We start from the raw sequence: 23,599 nt of genomic DNA, 5'->3' as shown, positions 1-23,599 counted from the left end.
AAAATACAACAGTTCACATTTCAGTTGTGTGTGCTATTTGGATTTTGTTGTCCACCTTTTCACTGGTTTCTGTCTATGTCTCTCCCAGTTGTACTAGCTGACCTCAAGGGATTACACCAGTCATATACAGACATTCCTACACATTTTTAATTTATGTTGCACAGTGTGGGTAACAGTGCTTAATACAACAGTACTATAAAGTGATTGCAAATCTGCATTACCATATGATGCCAGAGCAAACAAATGCAGGACAGCAGTTTGACCTTCATTGTCAGGTTATTATGCTTTTATTTACAAACAACCTGTATGAGACTCTTCCTGCCATATTCTCTGGGGTATGCAGTACTTACCTTAAACAATACAGGTTTTATACAGGCAATTGACTTACTAATACAGTTTGATTTATTTCCTATGACAGAACATGCAAGAGTATTACTAACCTGCCTTGCTTTGCAACCTCTCCAAGCGACAGCCATGAGCCTCCTGGTTCACAGTCCACTCACTTGCCACTGTGAAGGATATAAGAGGAATATTTAGCCATACCTATCCATAATATACATGACGTGGCAATTATTAAACATGTAGTGGAGTGATGCTTACACACTACTGGGACCTGCCCTGTCCTCCTAGCCTCTTGGATCCACTGATCCAAGAGATCCCCCTTTCACAACTTCAGGTTTGCATAGTGATGCCTGAACTGCTCACCTGTTCGGGATATGCCGGTGGAACTGGTGAGGTCATGGGTGAGATGGTCCCAGGCTTCCGCTTTATATTAGGAACCCTGGTACTGGCCCTGCAGCAGTCTCTGCTCATGGTCTTTGACAAAGAGTCCTGCCATGACTCTGGACTCCCAGATACCCCAGCACTGCGCCTGAAAGTGCACTCCATCTCCCAGTCCAGACATGGTGCCTGGAAGGGGAAGCTACAACCAGTTATGAGATGTATTCCTGCCTGTTGGGTTTAAATAGGGCCGATTTCTCACACTTTTCCATGATTGGATGGTTTTGAAAAGGCTAAGGTATGGGCAAACCTGCTTACCAAAGGTTGGCATTGTTTAAAGGGGTATACCAATGGGCAAATTGAGTTAGCTGGCCTATACATTGCTTACACCTACTAAGTTGGCCTGTGCAATGCTTAGCATTGCTTAATATTTACTTTGCATTATATTTGCTCTTTGGCATTGATTTATATTTCATTACATGTTATATATATATGTCTGATATCCATGATTCATGTGTACGTACACTGTATGGGGTCCTTGTGTTGAATAAGGTACTTCTACTCCATTACAATTACACCTCACATCTGGGCTTACTTCAATACTCCAGTTCACATATTTATGTTATGTAGTAGGTTATAGAACATATGACTGTATACAGATTCTTTTCACATGTTCAGTTTCATTTTTCCTATAGTGAGGATTTGCTTGGTGATACCTCAATCTTATGTACTGTTGTGATGGATTATTGGTTAGCTACTGTGACTATACTGTATAAGGTCATGGGTTCAAGACCTGCGAAGGCTGTTTATTTTGTTGCTGGGCAGAACAACGGCTGTTGGCTATAGAGTGATGAAGGCACTTTTAAGCATTTGTGAGCAAGTATGCTTAGGTTTGTGCGAGGGTAAGCAAGGCTAACGTTCTGTTAAATATGCTTACAGAGAGATAGCTTCAATATTGCTTAACCTGTGTGCACATTGCTTACCCCCACACAAAAGGCTTAAACCCACTTACTAGTGCTTACATATGCTTACTCCCACTTACTACTGCTTAATAGTACTTACACTTGCTTACTAGTGCTTACTCCAGCATACCACTGCAGTAATTTAGACAGCAATGTCTAATGATTCTTGGGAAGGCGGAGGATTTGGAAGCTATATAAAGTTATCATTCATTACACATTTTACCTTCCATTTGTACCCCTGATTCCTGTGTACATATACTGTATGGGGCACATGTATTATCTGCGGACTTTGCAACATGATGACACTGACACCTCACATCTGCATTTAATGCAGTACACCAGTTCGCAAATATTTGTTATTTAGTAGGTTATGCAACTAAAAATATTGGTCATAAAGTGATTTGACATGGAAAATGGACTGTACTGCAGTGGGACTCTAACCAGGAATAACTGTGTGTAAGGCAAATGCTCTGAGTACTACACTATTGCTGTACTGCTTCATGTGCATATATCTTGCTTTTTACCCTCTTCTGCCATTTAGGCTACATTAACCGTAGCTAAGCGATAGCCAAACCCGCGCACCTACATTTAAATTTAATCTGTTTCATAAAAAAAAAAATCTTTATATTTGTTGTTTTAAGTATTGCTCTTGTACACATAGGGGGATGTTACTGGGGGTATGCGTACACCTATGAGCAGTCTTGCTCATTCTTTTCTGACTTCTCTGCTGTCCTTCATTGCAGGGGCATTTGCTCTCAGACATGCCCTCTGCACTCTTACATGTTCCATGTAAGATTAGGAGCTCAGGCAGCATGCCTACATTAATCTACATGGCACGCTGCTGTCCTGCTCCTAAACGGCCACTTCCGTGTAGGACTAAGCTAGTCCTGCATGGAAGGGTAGTGAATCCGGGGGTTTCTCTTTCTTTATAAGTAATATAAGCATATAATGCTATAAGTCCAAATACCTGTTTGTTCCATCTTAAATACACAATAGTTAATTTTCCCATTATTACTAAAGTTATACCTAATATTTTCACAGAATTTCTGCAACATATATCTATACCAAAACACTAGTAATTTCCTAAATTTCAAATTATCTTTCCCTGCCGTTATTTTTCTATTTGCAATTTCTTCACCCATTAAAAATCTCGTATCTTCTAATATAATTGCATCTACATCACATTTATTGCACCATTCCAAAACTCCTATCCTTCTCACTATGTTCTTAATATTTATTTTATTATTTTATTTATTTTACAGTTTGTTTACCAGGATAGTCCATTGGGCCAAGAAGAGCCTATTTTCAATGGAGTCCTGGGGAGAAAAGCTCCATCAGAAATTATACAAATATGAGGAATACTTAACAAATGAGTAACAGATAGTATAATACACTTATTCTGTAGATGTAAAACATTATACAGATGTAGGACCTAATGCAATTTAGAAAAGTCAATAACAAAATAGTAATACAGTGATATAATACCTTTTAGTAAAGAGAAAGAAAAAATAAAATATGAGAAAGATTATTAGTACATATTTACAAACATTTGCAATTGTGTTTGTTTGGATGATGGGAATAGATTAGCAGGGGTGAAGGAGATATACAAAGGTATAATATGAAAGTTATGGTGAGAGCAGGTGGAAAATAGAGAGGGTAGAGAGAGCGAATAGAACAGAGATGTAGAGTGTGGAATGTAAAGAGGAGGAAAGAGAGGATGGGAAGAGTAGAGGTAGGTTGGTGAGAGGTATGAAAAAGATTGACGGTGGCATAGTAAGAAAGCATCTATATATTTTTGTATGATGTAAATAGTGAATGCTATTTCATCGTACCGATAATATTGAAACAACAAAATATCGAACAATTCGCTGCTCTGTAAAAAAAAATAAACTTAAACACAAATTTAAGTGGGGGTCTTCAGCCCCCACACACCCCCATGTGGGAGGCTGTGCCCCCACACCCCCCTACTTAAATATAACAACTCTGAGATCATACCATAGTGGAGGAAATGGCAAAGTCCCAAAGACAGCCCACCAAATTTTTTCCCTGGGAAAAATTTGATGTTCCATGACTTTGCTATTTTGCCATTTCGACAGTATAGGATCGACTAAATAGCATTCGCTATTTAGTCCATTCGATACTGTCATATAGACCCAGTGAGAAAGAGGGTATAATGCTGAAGGGAGTTATGTGGGGTGGGAACAGGAACATTCCCAGAGGGATGCAAAATGGGTATGTAAAAGAGATTTGTAGGTGGAGTGGTTATGGGTGGTGTGAATGAGAGGTGGCAGGGAGTTCCAAAGCCATGCTAGAGAGAAGGATAGAAGTTGTTTGCCTGGAAGATGAGCAGGTTTGTGAAGTTCAATTAGATTCTGGTTATTAGATCTCAGAATTCTATCAGGTAAATGTATTTTGAGGGAGGAGGCAAGAGAGAGACAGAGAGATGGATGGAAAATTAGCTTGTGAGCTTCAGTGAGTTGAGTATAGGTGAGGTAATTGGGGAGCTCAAGCCAATTTAGTTTGTGAAGGGCATTGTAGTGGTGGGTGGAGGATCTGTAGCCTGTAGCAAACTTGGAAATGTTATTGCAGCAGGAAGAAAGTTTTTTTTCTTAAGGGAAGTTTGTAGGTTAGTAAGAAGTGGGGCACCATATAGGAGGGAGGGAATGAGGTATGTAGTAGACAGAACAAACTTAATGGAGGGAGTAAGGTAGCGATTGTGGCAGTAAAGCATACCAAGTTTCTGGTGGGTTTCCTTGATGTTGTTTTGTATGTGCATATCAAATTTCAACTGTTCATCAATGAGTTTGGCATGGGGTAACATTTCAAGTGGGGTATTGTTCTGGCTGGTAAAAGAGAAAATATCATGTCTATAGTAATGTTTTTAGAGGGAGGAAATAAAATAAGTTTAGTTTTTGTTGCATTGAGTGATACTATTCACATTTCAGAAAGCACTCTATAAAATTATTACTTTCTATTTTCCTTAACTTTCTAGAAATTATATTTTTATTTTTCATCTTTTTCCTTTATTTTTTTCTTTCATACTTATCCCTTTAATTTTTCTTCTATCTTACACCCATTTACCTACTGAATTCTTTTTTCCCTTTCACTACTTCCCAATTTATATCTCTTTTATCACTTATTTCACAATATTCCTCTATTTCCTCATTTTTTCATTCTTACTTTGTCTTTTTTACCTAATTTATTTCCACTTCTACCACTACTGACACTTCCTCTCCCTTTTCATTTTCTTCCTTTTTTTCTTTATTTTCTTTATTATCAGTTTCAATTTTATAATCCATCCATAACAAAGTAGTTTTTTTATTGATATATACATTGCATATTATTTACTTATTTACATTATTTAAATATATTTACAAATCTCCATATGTTATAAACTTCAATTTAATCATTCCCCCCCACTCTTTTATCCACAACCAAAACATTATTTTCTCCAGAAATTTTGTCAAAGTCCATTTTTCATTGAATTTAATTTCATTTAGTCTCTCGTTCCATAAAGTCCATGAAACATAAAATATTACTCTGCCCATTATCTTTACTTCTTCCTGTTTTTGTGCACCATAATAACCAAATTTAATTATGCCCATATTTATTTTCTCAAGTTTTAACAAACCTTTCACCCCATTATGCTTACATATTTCTTTCCACAAACTATTAACTTTTTAATGTTTCAAAAACACATGCTCAGTAGTCTCAAACTCTCCATATTTATTACATATTATATCTTGCTTTTTCTTGTATGGCATATTTGCCTTAACTGGCAATTTTCTAATAGACAAGTTCCATAAAAAAATCATTACATTCTATAATATTTTTATACTTATATCACATCATTATGGCCTTTTTCTTTCCTATTTCTAAATATTTCCATGGATCAATGTAATAAAATGTTTTCATACTATGCAAGTACCATTCCTTTTTATTTTTCTCACATAAATTCTTCTTTTATTTTCCATAATACAAATTTTGGTACACTTTCATTGCTTCATTCACAATGCTTTTACTTCTTTTTTTATCTTCCATTCCTTCCCACTGTTCTTTGTATTTATAATATAGTATAATTTCTAAATACACCAACGAGGTCCTTGTCAGCAAAATAACTCCACAAACTGGTCCTTAACGCAATTTTATTCTTAAAAAAACAAGCGTTTTTGCCACAGAATTCTGTAGCTTCTTCAGAGGAAGTATGGAAAACGAAGGATGCACTCCGTATATAACAAAAAAAATACAGGAAGTGACATCTTCCAGCATCGTCAAATCCATTAATGGATAAATTACAATTTTAAACAAACATATAAAAGTTTACCTTTATATGTATTTTGTATTCATGAAAAATAATACAATTAGTAAAAACGTGAATGTACACCACATGTTTAAAAAACGTGTATACCTTAGGTCCATTTTAACAGTACATTTTAAAAAGGTATAAGTTTTAAAAAATACGTTTTTTAGGCAAACGCAACAACAGGCCTTGTACGAACAGGAGAAAGAATTAATAAATGTGGTTGACGCTGATGGACAAATAGTCTGTAATACACCACCCCCACATATTGCACATGATTCCCCTGTTATACTCACCAACAGGAACAGAGATTTTAAAATCTATAATTTCTCTGATATTATTCTTGACGAACAACTAATAGAACTACTAGCTTTTGGTAACTCTTTTGTTCCAAGTAGCTCTGGGAGTATATCTAGGGAGATTATTGAGTTGAAATGTTTTGTAAGGAAAATGAACTTAAAGTTATTGTTCAATCAACAAAACGAGGTGGTCAACCAAAATACTGGAGGGTGTGGCAATCGACTGTCGAACTTAAAGCTAGCCAGTGTGTTTAATCCACCATTACATGCAGATTTACAACTATTTGAGAACATCTGTGAAGTAGACTTTAGACACCTCGCTAGTAATAACACCGATAGAGTAAACCAAGGTAATTCGAACATCTCCAAGGAACAACTTATGTTATTGGATGAGTTTTGCAGGTTACCAGTACGTCTAATAAATCCTGATAAGGGAGGGGGCCTAGTCCTATTAGACAATCTCACATATAATGAGAAAATGTCTAGGGTGTTAAACACTGATGCTTATACTAAGGCTTCTAGGAACGAGGTGAATGGACAAACCCATAGGATTAGAGGTTATTTTAGGGACTTATTCCTGACTGGAAAAATTGACATAGACCTATACAACTATATTGACATAAACTGTCCAAAAATACCCGTCATGTTTGGAATCCCTAAGATTCATAAGAGCATTAATAACCCCCCTATGAGAGCTTTGATAGATGGGAGGTCGTCTATTACATACCCTTGTTCAAAACTTATTACCAACATTTTGGACAAGTACATTAAAGCCATCCCCAGTATATGTAAAGACTCATGGTCTTTCCTTCGTAACATCAATGATGTCCCATACAATGGCGAAAATAATTTTTTAACCATTGATGTGATAGACTTATATACTTGTATACCCCACCAAGAAGCGGTAGAGTGGACTGGTTCTATGCTTCGGACTTCAGGGGCTTCAAAGTCAGAAGTGGAGTTGGTAACAGAACTACTTGATATTGTTTTAACCTCCAACTACTTCACTTTCAATGGCGACTTCTTCCTTCAAAAACGTGGTGTGACGATGGGTTCCCCCTGTGGGGCAGGAGTAGCCAATTACGTTATGGGGTACTGGGAAGATAACATCTTAAGGAAAATTCCTGGAATAATGGAACCTGCTGTGTTCTATACCAGGTTCCTGGACGATATCTTTATACTGTTCAGGGGCTCGGAATTAGAAGCCGCAGGTTTAGTTGAAATTATGAACTCAACAACAGAATTTCTAAAATTCACATCTAAATTTTCAACATGTGAGATTGACTATCTTGACGTCAGGCTAGTAAAGGACCTGGCAAATGGAGGATTGACCTCAACAGTATTTAGAAAGTCGACATACTGCAATTCATTCCTGCACTTCTCTAGTTTCCATCCGTTCCAACAGAAACGGTCTATTGTAAAAGGACAGCTAGTGAGGGCAGGAAGAATGTGCAGTACATTGACCGATTTCACAAAAGAATGTGAATTATTGAGAGAAATGTTTAGCAACCGTGGGTACCCTGACCAAATGCTATTAGATCTGGTCGAAGAAGTGACCATTAAGAGACTGAACGGTTTTTACAAACCTTTACTATCCTTACATGACCTCATTGATGCTCAACCCATCACTAATGTGGTGCAGACTGAGACTAACTTGGATAATGGGGGGACAGACACATTTACAATCTTAAGTGAAGAACGTGACTACTCCTTGAGTTTTATTACTACTTTTAGTAGTAACTCTAGAGGGGTTCTGGCCATAATACGCAAAAACTGGCATTTTATTTCTTCAAACTCATTACTGGCTGACAAATTGGGAAATAAACCAAGGTTCATCTTTAAGAGATTACACAATTTGAAGGAACTGGTTCAGAGAGATGTACCGCAAAACATATTTCAGAAAAGAAGAGGTATGTTTAAGTGTGGTTTTTGTAAATTGTGTAATAAGGTCAGAATAGGCGAAACATTTACGGTTAGGGACAGAAAGTACCATATTCGGTTCACATTAAACTGTGAAAGTAAATCTATTATATATATAGCCATGTGTGTTTGTTGCCAAGCGTTCTACATCGGAAAAACGGACCGTAGGGTCTGGGACCGAATGTATGAACATATGTATGCCATCAAGAACGACAAAAATGACAATGCATTGGCAAAACACATAGGTTTAAATCCAGGTCATAGCTTCCAGTTTATGGCCATTGATCAAGTGCCCTTGAAGATGAGGGGTGGCCCTTTCTCGTTAATACTGGAGAATCGAGAACTAGAATGGCAGTTACGCCTGGATGCGTTTAGATACCCTGGCTTGAATAGTAACTGTAATATAGCCCCAGTATTGAAACTCAGTTGTTATCTCAGATAGTCCACAGGATGGAGGACTATGCTTTGGCTTCAATTAGCTATATAGAGTATAGTATCAAACAATAAAAATAATGTAGAAAATGCCTTTCTTCTTGTGGTTAGGTATGTTTTGGAGTACTTTTGCTTCATATAGAAAAATCCTTTTTGTGTATTAACAATAAATGGGGATTATCTTTGAAGTTTAGTCAATTAAATTTGTGTTGTTACAGGGTTGAGACAACACTTTTTTTTCCATATATTATCTGACTATACATTTTTTTAGCTGGTCTTGTCTTCTTTTTTAAAACGTATACCTTTTTAAAATGTACTGTTAAAATGGACCTAAGGTATACACGTTTTTTAAACATGTGGTGTACATTCACGTTTTTACTAATTGTATTATTTTTCATGAATACAAAATACATATAAAGGTAAACTTTTATATGTTTGTTTAAAATTGTAATTTATCCATTAATGGATTTGACGATGCTGGAAGATGTCACTTCCTGTATTTTTTTTTTTTTGTTATATACGGAGTGCATCCTTCGTTTTCCATACTTCCTCTGAAGAAGCTACAGAATTCTGTGGCGAAAACGCTTGTTTTTTTAAGAATAAAATTGCGTTAAGGACCAGTTTGTGGAGTTATTTTGCTGACAAGGACCTCGTTGGTGTATTTACTGGTTTTTCTTTCCTTTTCGTCAGTTTATAGTATAATTTCTATCAAGTTTTTATTTTCCTTCATAATTCCTTTTAATACCGTATATAAAATTAAAGTTGCTGCATGTACTATATGGTTTATTAAACCTAAACCTCCTTGCTGCTCTTTCATATATAAAATCCCTCCCTTGATGGATTCAGTCTAGAGCCCCATATAAAAGAAAATATAATCATCATTAGTTCCTGTTTGTACTTACTAGGAATCATATAGATGTTAGCAACATAAGCAATTTTTTCCTATTACCATGGTGTTCAACAAATGTGCTTTTTTTTAATATGAAAATCTGTATGATTTCCAAAAAAAAGAGTAATTTCCTTTACTTCTTTTAATACATTATCCCACTGTTGTCTGTATTCATTCCTTCCAAATATTATTCCTAATATATGTATATATATATATATATATATATATATATATATATATATATATATTTGTGTATTTTTCACTGAACTCAGTACCTGCTATCATACCTTCAAAACCAAATCCTTTACTTTTCTCTTTAATTATACTTAATTTATTCTTAATTTTTCATTTACTTCCTCCATCCATACTTTATTTTTAACGATTAATACAATATTATCTGCACAGCTATACAATATTTACAATTGTACTTCCTCCACCATTTTGTATCCACCTCTACTTGACATATAATTAATTTTCTTCACTTCACTATTACATTCATAGCTAATGAGAAAATGGCACTACTAGCTGGGCAGCCCTGCTTTATTCCACATTCTATTTTTATTTCTTCCCCAATCCAACCATTTACATTTAGTTTCACATAGTTCCTTTCATAAACAGATTTTATTACTTGTAATATGTTTTCCTTACATTATATGCCTGCAAAATTCCCACAATTATTTATATTGAATATTATCATAAGTTTTACTTATATCTCCTATCATAACATTTGCTTCTATATTTTTATTTCTGATATCAATTATTTCTCTTATTATTCATAATAACTCTCAACTTCATTTTCCTTTTCTTCTGAATACATTTTGGTCATATATTCTATCCATGTTTTGTAGTCTTTTTGTTATTATTCTCATAAAAATGTATAATCCATATTATTCAATGTTATAGGTCTGCATTTTGTATTTCCTCTTTATTTCCTTTTTAAATATAATTTTTTATAACTCCTGTATATATCTCTTTCTCTTTAATTCCAGTTCTAACCATTCATTCATAACTTCTATAGAAAACATTTTTTGCCACTCCTTCATTTCTTTATACATACCATATTCAATTCTGTCCATTATTGTTGCAGAATTCATGTTAATATCTTTTAGATTTTCATTCAATTCTTTCATAGTTATTTTTTGTTCCAAATACTCATTATCTTCATTATTTACTTTTCAATTTATAAATTTGTTCTATGTTTTCTTCTCTTTTAACAAATAATTCCAATGCATATTCCTTAATTATTTCATGTATTCCTTCTTGCTGTTTTATTTGCTTACCTTCCTTATTTTTTAATCGTCTTATTATTTGTCCTTCTTTTATTACTTTACTCAAATATGGTGCTACCCCTTCTTTCTTTCCTTATAAGCAATAATTTTGTTTATATAACAAGTTGTTAATTTTAATTTGATTCATTTTATATATTTTCTTTCTTTTTTATAAAAGTAATTTTCTTCTCTAATAAGTCGTTTCTTGACTTAATATATATCTCTCTTTTTTCTTTTCTTCCTTATACATTATAAAAACACTTTTTATATTTCTCTTTAAGATTAAGTCACCAAACAGTCTAATTCTCATAAAACTCTCTCATATTCATATGATTTTTCTATAATTCCATAAGTTTTTGTCTCTTCTAAATCTAATTACTTTTCATTAATTCTCTTTATTCATTTTCTTTTTCTTATATATTCTTCATTTTCCTGCACTTTAACCCATATAGCCACAAGATCTAAAAATCCAGCATATTTAATTCCTTTGTTTTTAAATTTTAAACTATCAGGTATTAAAAAATAATCCATTTCTGTCCTAATTTCATTCCTTTTGTAGGTCCATTGGTTATTCTCCCATACACTTAGCTTTCCACTTATCATAATTTCTTTAACCATTTTAATGTCACAATTATTTTTTTTTCTTAAATTACAATTAAAATCCCCACCACTATAATATCCATATTTACAGAAACATATTCAAGAATATTTTTAAACATAATTTCTCTCTCTTTTTTGTTGCATATGCATATAAAGCTATAATTCTATACACTTATTTTTTCCATCTCAAGTCTATTACCATAGTTCGTCCTAGTTCCACTATGGTTACATCTAATATTTTAATGCTTTCTTGACATGATATACATATGCCCGAGCATGTTTCTTTCCCCATGTTCCAAACTACTGCACCATTCCAAAGTTTTTCAGTTTGTCTCCTTTTTTCCTCTGTTAATAATATGATACCCTCTAAAACAATAATATGTGCAAATACTGCAGCACACCATTGTAATATACATATTCTCCTCTTAAGATTGTTCATACTGTTCACATTTAAAGCTATTTCCAGCATTTAATAAGTTAGTATAATAAAATGTTTATCCCTTTACTTTCTTATTTTCTCTAACCATTATATCTTTGAATTGTCTTTTCCTTTCTTTAACTCTTCTTCCTATCAAATTCTTTTTATTTCTTACTGTATACCAATCAGTTTCTTCCTTGCTTGTCTCCTCAGTTTCTTTTCCCTTGTTACTTTCTTTAGATTCATGTACCTCTTTATCAGTCACATCTTTTTGTACATTTTCTTTATAAAACACATTCTTCTGTCTCTTTCCCTGTATAACTTAATTTTTCATTTTCATTTTCTTACACATTCATTTCACATTCTAGCCATGAATGACCAGCATTGCCACATTTTTTGTACTTTAAATCAAATTTTTTGTGCATTATGCCCTCTTTTACCACATAAATAACATCTTTTTATCCCATTCATTGATTAAATGATATTTTTTTCCACAAAAATATCAAGTCTTTGGTTGACCCCTGTATTTCACAAAACTTCTGTTACCATGAACATTAATAATACTAGGTACATGCATAACATTAGCATTTTTCATATTCAGTATTACTCCACATTTCCATCCCCAGTCCACAGTCCTCTATCATCATATATGTTTGTAGTGTCCATTACTTCTTTACATATAGTTAACAAATGTACTTTCAGTTCCTTTGCTTCAACTTCTGTTTTAAACTGTATCATTATTCTTTTTTTTTTGTTTTCCTGTAAAACAGCTTGCACCACATATTCTGACCATGGATAAATATTTTTCTTTTGTTCATATGCACCCAAAAGGTTTTCCATGGCCTGCCCAGTCTTAAATATCAAGTGACAAAAAGTCTCTTTACTAATTAAAATAAATGCTCTTAATGCTTTTGCTTTGACACCCAGAGGTGCTATGACAAAGTCCCAAACCTCATATATATTCATAGGTAGGTACTAGGCTATCTGCCAGAAGGCATTTATAAACCTAGCCAGAATGTGTTGGCTTTTGCCATCTCCTTAGACTAGTTCCCTGGGCCTCTGTCCAGCAGAGCTACTGAAGTGATACCCGGGGTAAACTTTCTGTTTCCCATCCACTCATCAAGGTTTTTCTTGAGGAGTGTTAGTGAGGAGCTCTGTCTAATGTAGATTGGAATCTTGTTCTAAAGCATGGGAAGTCTCTGGGACAGGAATCTATCCCTCCAGCACATCCTATTTATTGTTGTGGTGAGGTTTTGATCCCAAGAGAGTGTGGCTTGAGGAGATATGGTTTTCTTTAGGTGGAGCATGCCCATCAATTCTGGGTTGGACATGGCCTTGTATGTCAGGCAGAGATCATCTCTGAGTAGGTGGTATGCAACTGAGAACAGCTGGAGTTTCTTCAGTTGAGCTGCATAGGGCATTTGTTTGAGGCCAGTGATCCTCTTGGTGAGGTACTTCTGTGGTCTTTCCAGCTGTTGCCGGTGTCTTGTAAGGTACATCCCAAATGGGGCATTGAACTCTATGATGGGTCTGATGAGTGATGAGTAGAGGGGCACAATGACCTCTTTTGATCTGGATGCGAATCCTTTTGTGATTAGGTGGGCCACATAGAAGGATTTTCTAACCACTTTGGCAATGTGATTATCAAAGGAGAGATTACTATCTACTTGGGTCCCCAGATCCCTTATTACTTCTTCCATATTTAGGGGACTACCACCTATGTGGTAGTTTGTGGGTACTTTGTTTTTTCCAAAGGTGATGACTATGCACTTTTTGGCATTTAGCTTGAGGCCATGATTTTGACACCAGGTATCTGTCTTAGTGAGACACTTTTGGAGGATGTCTGTGTCAGCTGGAGAGTCAATTATAGCCCCTAGTTTGTAGTCATCTGTGAATTTGGTCAGCCATAGTCCTCCTGTGCTTGCCTGTACCTCTGAGAGGTATATGCCAAACAGGAGGGGTCCTAGGACTGAGCCCTGGGGAATGCCACTTGTAACTGGTTTAGAGTCAGACCTAGTTCCCACAACTCTCACCATGTGGGTTCTGTCCATGAGCCAGTTGGCAACCCATCTTGTGTAGTAGGGGTTTATGTTCAGGCTGGTGAGCTTGTCTATAATACCAGAATGGGGAATGGTGTTGAAGGCCTCTGCGAGGTCTAGGTAGGCTGTGTGTACCACCTTTCCCTCATCTATAGCCTTGGTAACTTTCTCAAAGAAGTCCACCAGATTCAGGAGGCATGATCTGCCCTTAACAAAGCCGAACTGGGTAGGGTCCAGTGTTTGGAGGTTCCCAATGTCTTTGTTAATGAGTTCATTGATGATGCTCTCTATAGCCTTGTAGACCAAGCTAGTCAGGCTTATAGGACGATAGTTCCCAGTGTCTGTTGTGGCTCCACCTTTGTGGAGTGGAATAACCATTGCTGTGCGCCACTCTATGGGTATGTAGTCTGTGGAGAGGCTGAGTTTGAACAATGTGTTTAGGTGAGGGGTTAGTTCGTCTTTGAGCTCATGTAGGATGCAGCCTGGGACACCGTCCGTTCCCGTTGATGCTGTGTTTTTGGCTTTGGAGAGGGCTGTTTTAATCTGAGTGTCTGTGGTTTTAGGGGCTCTACATTCTCCTGGTATGGTTATGGGCCCTTTTTGGGGTGAGAGGGGGGTGAAGTTTGCACTAAGCCTGTCTGCCAGGATGTTGGCGATATTGGTCGGTTCAGTGTATTATGTGCCATTCTGCACTAACTCTGAGCAGATCTGAGCATTGCCACTTAGATTCTTGACATAGCTAAAGAATGCTTTGTGGTTATCTTTGGAGTCCTTGGCAATTTTTCTTTCGAAGCTCGCCTTAAATGATTTTATGAGTGATCGTATTTTCTTGCTGATACTGATCAGGGATTTCTTCCTTTCTTGGGATTTTACTCTTTTCTGTACTAGTTTCCTACTTCTATTGTATAGCTTGTTTATGGCTCGGGGTCCACCACACTGGTTTCCTTTTCTTGGAGGAGTAAGTCTTGGTTTTCCTTGGGATATCACGATCTATGCATTCTTGTAGGTGCCAGTAGAATGCATTAGTAAAGGATTTTGCAGCTTGGACAGTGTTATCCTTTAACATGGGGGCTTTGAAACTTTCCACCTTGGTCTTAAGTAACATGAAGTTTGTTTTTGAAAAGTTTTTCATGGTGGTTTCCTTGTCTGGGGGGGGGGTGTGGATATCCAAAGTGATTTGTTGATGGTCAGCTCTAACCAGGTGTGGAACACCGGTCGCCCATGTTGGTGATGACCAGGTCCAATATGTTGTCACCTCTGGTAGGAGTGTTGACCAGTTGATCCAGGATGTTTGAGTTTATAAATTCTAGGAAATGTTGGGCAAGGGAGTTAGTACTTGAGTAGTTCACCTGGTTAATGCTTGGTTAATTGAAATTGCCCAATATTAGGGTGTTTGGTAGGACCTTTATGTTTCCTAGTGTTTCCAGAAATGTGGAATGGGGGTCCTGGGATATGGTGGGTGATCTGTAGCAAGCTACAATTTGAATTGCAGTTTTGCCCATTGTTAGTTGCATGTGGATGAGCTCTATAGCATTGTGCTGTGCCACTCACCTGGAGGTGTGGGTATCCTTCACGAATATGGATACCTCCCCACCTTTTGTATTTCAGTCTGGGTTCTGTGGCCGAAATGTATGGTATAAGTTGTAGCCTGGTAGTGCTGGTGTGCTCTCTGGAGCCTTAAACCAGGTTTCTGTTACTGCACATATATCTATTTTCTCCATACTGAGGAGTGCCTTGAGTGCATGCATTTTGAGGTTTAGACCTCTGGCATTGAGTAGCATTACCCTCAGTTTTTTGTTACTTGTGCTATTTACGGCATTGGGTTTGTCTTTTGAGACTTGCCTAAAAAAGGCACTATGGGGTGGCAAGAGCCTTGGCCAGTATTTGAAAGCCTAAGGGTGTTAGGTGCATGCCGTCTCTAGTGAAGCAGCGTGGCTTGTTGAGCATGTCATCCCAGGAGGACAGACACTGGATCCCCTTTGAATAACACCAGAAACTTAGCTAATTGTCGAAATTGATCATTTTTTTCTTTATACCGTGGTATCATTCTTGGTAAGGGCAGGATGCTACTCAGGGTCAGGCTCATACCAGCCTGGGCTACGTGATCAGAGAGCTCTTCCATGTCTCTTTTCATGTAGTCCAGGGAGGTACGGCTCAGGTCATTCACACCAACATGGACAATGACAGAGTCATATTTGTACTTGTTCTGGAGTAACCTGAGTGCTTGTATTATGTGGCAGATCCTGGCACCTGACAGGGAGCTAACAGTAACCTTCTCTTTATTCACCTAGTGAGTGGGACATCAGTGTGCCTGACTATAGAGTCACCTATTACTAGTATGTTGGGTATGTTTTATTGCCTTAAGGGCTGTGATTATGTGGCACACTTGTTTTGTGAAGTATGTGTTTCATGGTTTGTGTTGGGGGGGTGGAGGTTGCTTGGATGTCTGCTTTGGAGGTCTCTGTTGCTTTTGCAGATTTTCATTTAGAGCCTCTGAGGATGTTTTTGTGTATTTATGTGTGTTTTTTGCCAGTGCTGGTTTAACGGGTCTATGTGAGACTGGTGGTGTGATGCAAGTATTTCCCTTCTCCTCTTGACTGTCTGATCCAGTCTTGGGTTGAGAGAGTTTAGCCTCCAGTTTGGCTGTATAATTGCATCTCTTGCATGTATTAGTGTTTGGTGGTAGGAGGAGAGGGTTGTCTGTGTACATGAGGCAGTTGTAACATTGTCTTAAAATGCTCAGATTCACCAGTTGGACTGGAGAGTACAACTGAAACTGCCCTTTGGACATGCCTGGATAGGTACAGTGAGATGTTTTACTGAATGGCTGGTAAGGTTGAATACAGAGCCTTGTCCTTCCATACAGTATAGGGGGGTCTAGTGCTAGGCTTTATAAGTGCTTGCTATGAGTTTTGAGCAAGTGCCGGGCTAAGAAATGAATGGCTTGAGTGCTTAAGTTGAAAGTTTGTTTAGTTCCAAACTTTCTAATTTTTTATTGCTCACATGTACAGTATACTTCTGTTTTATCTCATTTATTTCCTCTTTCTTCTTTGTTCCTTCTTCAACAGTTTGTGCACAAGTTTTTGTCTCTGAAACGTTTCTGGCATAGTGTTTTCTTCTCCCTTTTCTTGTTCTATTTTTCCCATGCTGTTGCTCCATGAAATTGCTGCAGCAATTTTCTGGCTCACTTTGTTTTACCATTTCTTCCAAATAATCATCCCATAACCCTCCCGATTGGACAGTTGTAATTATGTATTTTCAGTGGTAACTGTCTCTCCTTCAAACAATCTCCTCTGAAAATTGTTCTCTGAATCCATCTCCATTTCAACTACAATCTGCTTTTACTCCAATATCACTGTTTTTTTCTGCACCCACATCATCAGAAAAAAAACTTGAGGTAGCGATTCTACCATTTCAATTACATTTTCAACAACTTTCACTCCAGTTTCAGCAAAAGCTGAATCAGCCATATTTTCTCACTGTTGCTGCTGGCTGTCTCTGCACCTGCACAGGAAACAGGAAGTCAGGATGTGTAACACATAAACCCTTCCCACCGACTACCAAGAGTAGGGGAAGTTCCCTGATGCCCTGGCCAATTTTCCACTAATAGTGTAAATACCACCTCAGGTCTCCCCTGAAAATAAACTGCTTTCTAAGTGATATAAACCTGGTTAACAAAAAAGATAAATTAATAAATAAAGTATGTCTTGGGTCATGTAGTATGCTGGGTATAAATTCAATTATATGTATAAAAACAAATGTACTTTTTAGGAAACTAAGATAATTGGAAGTAATAAGTTAATAAACAATTTGTTTTAAATGATTTTATTAGAGGTAAATATTGTGCGACTGTAAACGGAATTAAATAAACAAAGGGATGGGTTTTACAGAATTTATATCTGAAGAAGTTCAGAGTAAGTTATGAATCAAAATAATTATATGTGTTTTCATTTTATTAAAACAGCACATCATTCTTTGCATTCTACTCTATTTTCTGGAATTGAATACATTACACAATGTAGTTCCCTCATACTAGTTATTTTTTTGGATGGTCTAACCTATGTTTGAGCAATTGCAAGATACTTAACACTGAGCTTTATGGTACACTACCAGTCACATTCAGTTACTTTCAGAAGTGGTATTTGTGACTATAATCACATGAATTTTAGCAGATAATCAGTTAGCTATAATGATTTATAGGTAACCATTTGAGATGTTGGGCCTGCTAGAGTGAGTCTTGAAATGCAGAGACTGGATGGACAAAAGATTGGATTTGTATATACTATCAGGCTGAGGAACCAGTGGGAACAAACAAGAAGTGCAAAAAAGTATTATAGGATTAAAGATTCATAGGTAAGTACTAGGCAATCAGTGTCCGGAACATTACAAGCCCAGCCAATCAGCTACATTCAGAAGTTCCATGTAGCTTAAAAAAAGGCCAAATAAGATGGACCAGGGTAGAATTTGAGGCTGCCCATCCAATTATTGAAGTTTACCATGAAGGTAGCAAGGGTGTTACTCTGCTTGATATGAAGTAGAAGTTTGTTCCAGAGGTGGGGATAAGTTGGAATATGAATCTATCACATCAATATACTTTATTGATCTGTTATTGATAGTTTAGATCCTTTAAGTGGGTATTTCAGGAAACATTTATTCCATGAACAATCGGTGGACAAAGAGGGTAGTTATTTCATAGCTTGAAAGGTTACACACTGATCACATAGAGAAGTCTACAAGACGCGGCATATAAGGAGATTCTGTCCAGATAACTGAATGTCTTGAGGCTATAGATCTTTTTAGTTATGAATCTCTTGAGTTCTTAAAAGATGTGTGATTTGTTTCAAAAAATGCATTCTAAAAGGGGATTTACATTCAATAACACATCTAATAATGCATGTGTAAAAGGGAATTAAGACTTCTTTCGATCTAGAAAAGATTCCTTTGGAAATTGCTTGAGCCAGCTAGAAGAATTTCTGAACTGCTATAGAGACATGATGATTAAAAAGTAAAGGATTACCAACTAATTAACTCATTGTCTGCAAAATCTCATATTACAAATTATATTAGACCAATGCCATAATGATAATATTATATTATGCAGTAAATATAGCATATCTGGACTGATTGTTCATGGAATAAATGTTTCCTCAAGAGTGCCTAGATGCCAAGTGACAGTGTATTATTAGACGAATGTGTTGCATATATGGGCTGATGTGGAAATGTTCTGTCTACCAAAATAAACTATACTACATTATTTCATGTTTAATTTGAGACCATTGCCTTTGCATCAATTTTTGACATAGTCTACCCCATGTGGGAACAATTGTTAGGCAGTTGAGGAATGAATAACAGCACCCAATTTACAGTTATCCACAAACTTAGACAATCATAGGCAAGGGGTGTTTACTTGAAGGTCTGAAAAATAAAAATAAATAGGAGAAAGCCCAACTCTGAGCCCTGTGATGCATCACTGGTAAATTGTCTGTTTTCAGAAGTGGCACTTGGGACTCTAATCACATGAGCTTTTGCAGACAATGAGTTAATTATTCATTGTACAACATATGGACATACATTCTGATTTTCATGTCTATCAATAATACATGCATGTCAAGAGTCTCCAAAGTTTTAGTCAGGTCCAGATATGCTGTATTTACTGCATAACCTAACATAATATCATTATAATGGCATTGGTCTAATATAATTTGTAATATGTGTAAAACTGTATACTTACAGCTGCCTTGTTTCTTACTCTTTAATTTGTAACTAATTCAAATTTCTACTAAAACTGCCTAACTCATTATCATCATTGTCTTACCTTTAACTCTAGCTGTGTCTGAAAATGGTTCATTGAGAAGGTGCCCTTCCTGGTAGATAGATAGATAGATAGATAGATAGATAGATAGATAGATAGATAGATAGATAGATAGATAAATGGATACATGCATAAATAAATACATAAATAAATAACTGCTGTATACTATGTCTGTGGATTTTTAAAATAAATTAATGGGTTAATGAGGCAGGACCTGCTTTTGACATAGCTGAATAGATGAGGGGCCAGGGTTAGTAGATTTTCAATGACCAGACTTATCAAGTCTGAGATGCTGCATTGCATAGCATTACATGCAAGAGTAGTGAGACTAATGGGTCTACATTTACCAGGCTCCATGACTGGGCTACCCTTGTATAATGGCATTATAATGTCTGATTTCTAGGCTTTAGGAATGTAAATAGTGGACAGGTTAGATTAAAGAGATTAAACAGGTACCTAAAAAGGCCATTTCTGGTGATGATAATCAGACATCTTGGTATATGACCAGGGCCCCTGGTTGAGGTATTCTTAAAACTTGACAGGACATTTTCCATATTAATTATATGGACAAAGTTGGACCGCAGAGTCTGTGGAATAGTTAAAAATGTGAATGGAATAAAATTTGTCAGCTAAGATACTAGCTGTTTCCTTTTGGTCAGAGTGGGCAGTATAATAGTGGACCAGATCTGAACATTGCTGGATGCTTTTTCTTTAACCCTTTTTTCCAGTGCTTGCTGACCATCATGCCCTCCCCTAAGCCCCGTATAAGGGATGTGCCCAATATTGTATGGGAAGAGCATCAGGGAAACTGCTAGTCAAGAAACAATTAGGATTGATTGTGCCTTCATGGGTATTTCAACAACTGAAGGGCATTACTGTTGACCCCTGACCCCTCCCTTAATATTCACATGTGCACCTGCATCACTGCAGGGACTAGCTGTAGCCTTAGCTATATGTCTAGATTACCATAGCTAACTACATTTGGGAGGTGGAAGGAGAAGAGTCCAGGAACCAGTGGAGAATGGTCCTAGCAAAGCTTGATTTGGACCTAGAGAATTAGTCAAGTTTATAGTGTGTTGTAAAACTATGTACAGAAAACCAAGTAGAAGTTTCTAGAATATTTGTAGAATGCAACACTTTCCTAAAAAAACATAGATGAAGCCAAGGACCTGGTAGAGAGGGCCTTGATCCTGCCTGAAATAGATTTGTTATAGTGATTATAACAAAAGGTAATAGCCTTAGACAACTGTTTGGAAATAGTCTATTTTGACACAGATTGATCCAAAGATCTGAGAGATATAGTTGTGTCAAGATAGTACCTGAGTTGTCTGTGGAGTATCCTTTCTCTTTCATTTTTAGATTCAGTAAAGAACACAGGGAGATGGATAGTTTGGATTAAAGTAAACTTGGATACCACTTCAGGCATAAAAGAAGGATTAGTTCTCGAAGAAACCCTGTCCCTATGGAAAATGAGGTAGGGGTGACTCACCATAAGAGTTTGCAACTCAGATACCCTTCTTGCAGAGGTCAGAGCAATCAGGAAAATGGTTTTCCATGTTAAGAACTTCAAGTCAGCCAGATAAATTAGTTCAAATGTAGCAAGTGTTAGCTTCTCTAACACAAAATTAACATCCCAAATATGGGCCACCAGCTTACTTGGCAGTATCTTATGCAAAACCCCTTTCAAGAACATTTTGACATGAGACTTCCTCAAAAGACAAGGTTCTAGGGACATATATGCTGAAATAGCCAATAAATGAACTTTGATAGAGGCATAAGAAAAGGCCATAGGATAGTAACTCACACAAATATTGTAAAACCAAAGAAACACTAGCCCTGAATGGGTGCTGGCCTCATTAAACAGGAGAAAAAAAAGGAATTTTAAGGCCTTATAATTCCAGTCAGTCAACCAAAAATGAATGATGTCAGAGAGTAGCAAACACTAGTCTTTGAGGAAGCTTGTGGTAATTGCTTCTGACCATTTCTGAAAGAAGGGAGAACCATAGCTGGCTAGACCAGAATGGAGTCACCACAATGATTTTGGGGGATTCCTTCTGAATCTTCAGAAGTACCATAGATATTAGTGGAAAGGGTGGAAAAGCATACAGGACCATTCCTGCCCAAAGAAAAGAAAAGGCACCTATTTTTCAGGCCTTCTTGCAAAGAGTCCTGGAACAGAATCATACCAGCTGATTGTTCCAAGAGGAGGCAAAAGTGTTTAATGGAAGAACGCCCCAATAGATGGATCAAATGTTGGAAAAGACTTTGATCTAGTTTCCATTCTTGAGGGTCAGTCCTTGTTCTGTTCTGCTTGTCTGCCACATGATTTGGCTCTGACAGAATGTAGGATGCCTGTAGATTCAGACTGCACTGTGAAGCTACATATCAAGCTGCTATGGTGCAAAGGGAGTAAGAGCTGGTTCCCCTTGCTTATTGATGTACCAAAAGACTGTGGTATTGTCTGAAACCACTTTGAAGAGCTCCAGGGGGCCATAAATTGACAGATTGTTGAATGCCTTTATATGGGCATGTATTTCGTAAATATTCATGTGCTTGCATCTCTCCTTGGTATCCCACATGCCTTTACTTTTATCCTTCCTGAAATTGCTCCCACAGCAAAGTCTGAAGCATCTGTGATGACTGACTAATTTGGACCACAGAGGGAGAAGGGAAGAGCTGGCAAACCCCAGCACTGGGATTTGAAAAGATAATGAGTGTTAACTCTGGGAACAAAGAGATTTCTGATAACTTTCTCATGTGGAGTCTTGCCAGGGGTATCATGAGAATCACAGATGCCATGAGACCCAAAATCCTGAGGTATTACCTCACAGTGATTGAAGTCTGAGAGGAAAACTTTAGAAACAGATCTAAATAAAGATCTTTTTTTTTGGAAGAAAAGCTCTTTGAACTGAGGTGTCTAGCTGACATCCCAGGAACACAAACCTGTGTGAGGGAGTGAAAAAAAGACTTTTGACTGTTATCTTTGAATCCTAGCTTGTGTAAGAAATCTCTCACCCAAGAGAAAGATTCTTGACACCTTGAAAAGACTCTACAAAGATATGCAAGTCATCTAAACATGGAAAAAGTTGGATACCCTGTAGCCTGCAATGAGCTATAACTGGAGAGAGACACTTTGTGAACACTCTTGGTGTAGTGGATAGTCCAAATGTTAAGGTAAAGAACTAATAATATGATCCAGAGATACAAAACCTTAAGAAACCCCTGAAGTCTGGATGAATAGGGGTGCAATAATAAGCATCTTATAAGTCTAATGTTACCAGGAAACTTGACAGAGAAAGACGTAACAGGTTGTGAAGTGACATAATTTTGAATAAGGGCACTATCACAAACAGGTTTATGAAAGAAACATCCAGAACTGGTCTCCAGGCATTACTTTGGCACTAGGACTATACTTGAATAAAAAAAAGAACCCCCCCCCCCTTAGGAAGGAGGAACTGGTTCTATCACTCCATGGAACAGAATGTGATGAGAAAAAGGTGGAAACAAAAGAGTCTGATCTGGAGGATGAGGAATGACCCCTTGGAAAGGAACAATTTCCTCCCACTGCCTTCTGTAATCTTGATGAATGATATTTAGAACCCGTTTGTTTTAAGCTATCTGCTGTCAAAGAGAAAACTGGAGATTAAGACTTTCTGAAAGAAAAAGGGGACCAGGGTGGGAGAGTGGGTCACAAGGTCTCTTGAACAGCCATTCAGATATATTGAACTGCCCTTGGGTTTGGGAAGTTAGAAGACTTCTTTTTGGAACTCCATTACCATTCCTTCTTAAACATTTGTTTACTTGAATACTGTTGATACTGTTTATTCTGTTTTCTGCCAAAAAATTGCAGAGGAGAAAGAAAATCTCTTGTGCAATTTGGAAAAGGAGAGCTGAAAAATCTTAGAGGTTCCCCTGGATAAACTTGCCTCTTTCATCTCAC

The sequence above is a fragment of the Protopterus annectens genome, chromosome 3.part1 (assembly GCF_019279795.1).
Source record: "Protopterus annectens isolate FY-2018-M chromosome 3.part1, PAN1.0, whole genome shotgun sequence".
NCBI lineage: Eukaryota > Metazoa > Chordata > Ceratodontiformes > Protopteridae > Protopterus > Protopterus annectens.
This window is presented reverse-complemented; position numbering follows the sequence as displayed.